This window comes from Penaeus chinensis, chromosome 5 (assembly GCF_019202785.1).
Source record: "Penaeus chinensis breed Huanghai No. 1 chromosome 5, ASM1920278v2, whole genome shotgun sequence".
Classification (NCBI taxonomy): domain Eukaryota; kingdom Metazoa; phylum Arthropoda; class Malacostraca; order Decapoda; family Penaeidae; genus Penaeus; species Penaeus chinensis.
Window position 1 is genome coordinate 6978978 of NC_061823.1, and position 5000 is coordinate 6983977.

Consider the following 5000-nt stretch of genomic DNA (forward strand, 5'->3'; position numbering starts at 1 on the left):
ATGTCGAGTTGCCTGGGGGCATTTTGGGGGTTTTGAGTTCGTATCCCCTCTTTTGATGTATAATCTAATTTCGCTCTCTGGTTCGATTAGCCTCGCCCGCCTTTGGGTCGCGGCAGAAATAAAGCTTTCTCACTCGGACGAGGCCTGTTTATGGCGGCTGGATTTCCCCCCCCCCCCCCCCGCCCATCCCCGCACACCCCACCCCTTTTGTGAAAGCGGATATTGCTCTTCGCATTCTCGGTCTTGGATGACAAACATAATTAACATCAAAGGGACCATTAGCTTCATTATTCGAGCGGAGTTAACGTTAGCAAGACGTTTTGACATCGTTTTGACATAACGTTTTGACATCGAATATTCCTGTTCTCTCTTCAGCGGACGACACTGACGGACAGCAGGTGACAAAAATGAGCAATCACATGTCCTGCCGCCAAAAATCCAACGAAACTGAGTCACACAGAGTGATAATTGAAGGTCGCAGTAAGCCTTCTCTAATTAATTTCGCTCCCAACCATTCCCTACACATTAATCTTTAGCTCGAGACGAGACCTGAGCCGCCCACGTCGCTCTCTCCGGGCGACTCGCTCGGGCGGAGAGCGAGTGAGCGCTCCCGGACTCGGCGCTGCGAGCCGTGGGAACTGGAGAGAAAATGTAATGGACAAAGAGTTGGGGTCGAGGGCATCACATTTTTATGGAGAATATATAGAAACACACATACATGTATGCATATCCATGTGCTTTTATGTATGTGTATATGTATATATATGCATATATATAAATTAATATATATATGTATATATGTATCTATATATATGTATGTCTATCATATATATAGATATATATATATATCTATATACACAGACACACACACGCACATGTATATAAATTTATGTATAAAAATATACATATGTACACAGTATATTTGAATGTATGTAAGCATGTATGTATATATACCTAATATATGCGTGTGTATTTATATTGTTATAGCACTCTCCCTGTATTTGATCAGCCATCTTCGCGTACCATATTTTCCTTCCATTTCATTGTTTTGATTCCAAGCACTCAGTTCCTCTCAGCCTTCCATTACATTAAGTTCTCTCTCCCACAGGTGATCTCTCCGACGTCTTCGCTCACCCAGGAATATCCTCCAAATGGCTGTTTATGACCTCAACCTGACTTCCTATCTGGATGGCCTGCTGTCAACGTCGGGTCCTGAGAGCGGGCAGGACGGGGGGGTGACGTGGGAGGAGTCCTTGAGCGAGTCCTTCAACAGCACGAGCGAGTTCGGGAACGTATCGACGCCTTTTACTCAAGGTCCAGGCGTCAAGAGATATGTTTACCCTATCATGCTGCCGGTAAGATGTTTGCGATGAGTTTACATTATGATGCATATAATGGTATTTTAGCAGCCACGTGTACACTCATTCGTTTCATTCACAAACAAATAAAAATGTCTAAACCATATGCTTCATCAAACATTGTTCTTACACGCAATAAAAGAAAAAACTACTTTGTGCTGCGAAAACACCAAAAGTAAACGGCGATACTTTCCTTTGAAAAGAGAGCCGGAAGAAAAAGATAAAGAAAGGAAAACGAAGGTAAAAAAAAAGAAACATCGTTATCCATAGGAATATCCTCCCCCAAAAGGCATCCAACCATTCTTGAGTACTGATGTCTAGCAAAATCTTACAGCCATTAAAATTCCCAAATATCAAACTGTACCAAAGTAAACACCAGAACATCAACCGAGCGTTTAGACCCCGAGACTTTACTCACTAAACCTGAATACCATCCATCAGCTTGACCTTCACAGATATGATGAAAGGGACTCTTAACATTTCTCCGAGTTTCGTCCCTGCAATTTGTGAGAAGCATCGTCCGGAATATAGAAGGAGGAAAGAGTCATTACAGCGTCCTAAAAGTCTCGTGGGAAAAAATGTATATCCCAGAACGTCATCTGCATAATTCAGGAGAGTAATATTGTGGTGACAAGGCTGAGGGGGAAAGGGGGAACGGATCACATGAACACACACTGAGATGATTACGTATACATGTACGCACGTTTGGGGACACAAGCGAGCGCGCGCGTCAAAACATACGAGTACAATGCATTATTACCGTATACATAAACCCCGTGATCAGCTACGAGTTCTGAAGATATTAAACGTAGCAACTAAGGTACAGATAGTGTACACGCGAGGAGATAACCAGGGGAAGAGTGAAAGCAATAAAAAAAATAGTGTAACGTAAACAGAGACGCAGGAAGATGAACAAGAACAAGAGAAAAAGGATGTGCGTGAAGGAAGAGGTTGCTTAATGTAAAGGGAAGTGCTTTCTAAGTCAAAGGTAAGGAGAGAGTGTCTTTCCAGTCGAAGCTAGGAGTAGAAGGTATAATTTTCGTCAAAATCAGAAACAAAAAGTTCCCTTTTAGTCAAAATCAGAAGTAGAACAGTGACCAGTCAGTCAAAATCAGAGTGAGAAAGTATGAGAATCATGATCAGAAAAGTGCCCTTTTGATATATCCAAACCAGGAATTAAAGAGTGCTTTTAGTCAAAATGTACAGGGGGAAACAAGTCACTTTTAGTCAGCGAAGGGCCTTTTCCTCAGCTGAGCCGATGGTCACCTGAAAACACGTGTACGTTATTGGAGGAGAAACAGCACATGGGGCCTTCATGACGGAGCTCACGACGACATAAGGGACCAATGCCAGGAAATCACAGCGAACTTCCCAAACTAGAGTTGCCTCACATTGTTGCTGAAAATTAGTGTGCAAGAGGAGGAGGGGGATAAGGAAGGAGGGCGGATTCCTGCAAGGAAGGAAATTCCCTGATATCCGGAGGTATTTGGGAACCCAGTTTGGAATTAACTTTGGGAATCTGAGATGGATTAGTTGAAAGTGTGCAGGCAGTAAGCTCGGTGTCTGATTTCGAAGAGCGTTATTATTTCTGAAAAAAAATGACTTAGAATGTATGAATATTCATATATGTACACACACACACACACACACACACTCACACACACACACACACACACGCACTCACTCACTCACTCACTCACTCACTCACTCACTCACTCACTCACTCACGCAATCACTCACTCACTCACACTCACACAGACACACAAAACTGAAGCACACATAAACGCACACACACACACACACATTAAACTACTAATCAGTGGGAGATATTTTATGCAATAGTATTTACGCGTATTGGAGAATTCCCACAACAATTATGTAGTAGGAACCGCCATTTGGGGACATTTGGGGCCAAGGCGGGTGGTTATGGTCTTCTCTGAAACGAAATTCGATAAAGTAAATCTCCAAAGAGTTCTGCGGTAAAAGATACCAAGAGATGATCCTAAAATAAAGAAAAAAGGACAGTGTAGATTGGTAAAATTATTTTGCGAAATTTGGGATGTTGCGATAATGATAATATAATTGATAATAACAATGATAATGGTGATGATATTGATAATGATAATAATAATAATAAAAATATTATTCCTAATAATAATTATGTTGATAACTTTAATGATAGTGATGATAATGATAATAATAATAATAATGATGATAGTAATAATAATGATGATAGTAATAATAACAATAATAATGAGATAATAATAATTATGATGATAACAACAACACTAATAATAATAAAAATAATGATAAGAGCATTCACAGTAATAATAATGATACTAATTACGCTAATGTAAATAATGATAAGACGAACAATAAAAGTTGTGATAATAATAATAATAATAATAATAATAATAATAATAATGAATAATAATAATAATAGCGATATTAACAGTGATGATATGTATAATAATAACAATATAACTATACTGAAAAGAAGTAATGTAAATACAAGAGTAAAAAGCCTTTTAAAATATTAAGGAAAAACGTACCAAATGTAATGAGAAAAAATACATTTCTAAAGTTGCACAGAACAATGGCCTGTTGGGTGGCGTCCGCACGGAAGTTAAATCAGTGGTCAATTAACGTGGGTTTCTCTGTTAACGACCACTGTCTATTTCTCTCCTCCGTTGGAATGTCTCCTGAATATATTGTACAAGTTTCCGCGATCTATGAAATTCCTGACCGTTTGCTCTGTCCTTTCACCTGCAATAGCCGGTATGTAAACAACAACAAAGTGTGGAACATTTATAGTGTGCTTTGGCCAAAAAGGGTTTGTTAATTCATTCGCAGCGTGGGTGGGAAAGTGTAGCTTATTTTGCTTTTAAAATGTCATGGGTTCTGAAATTAGGTTCCTCTTGTTGTATATTTTCTTCCTTTAAGTTTTCGCTAATAGTCGTTTTGTTTTTGTTTTTTGTTTTTTCTCTAATCTTTGATACTTAGGGAAATTAACCCAATGCCGTCGGGGAAAATGAACAAAAAATGGGGAAAATGCTGTGCTCATTTTCTATATTTTTTGTGAAATGTCTGCTCATAGATGGCTCTGCTAGTGCTTAGCCACAAAGGAGTCAATTAATAGACCTTGTGACCATACGTGATTTGAATTGGCGGGAAAAACGTGTTTTTTACTAGTGCTATGGATATCGATGGTGTTATTTTTATTATAAACATTATAATTATTACAATGTTTTTTAATATTAGTAACAGCAAAATAAGATAATGTAAAATATTTCGTAAATCAAAGAAAAGGGTGAACGGGCGAGACGGGCAGTACTCCTAACTGGCTCATTGGTGACTTAGTACAAGTATAGCCATCTATGTGTAAAAACAATCAAACAAGTACTAACAGTGGGCATAGCACGTGTCTACCCGTCGTACCCGTCGGCAAGGGGTTAAAGAGGGAAAAAACGCTACAAGCTTTAATATGGCGGTGTTGCCATCGGTAAGTTTTCTCTCTCTCTCTCTGTCTCTCTCTCTCTTTCTCTCTCTTTCTCTCTGTCTCTCTCTTTGTCTCTCTCTCTCTTTCTTTCTTTCTTACTTTGTCACTCCTCTATCTATCTATCTATCTATTTAAACGTACAC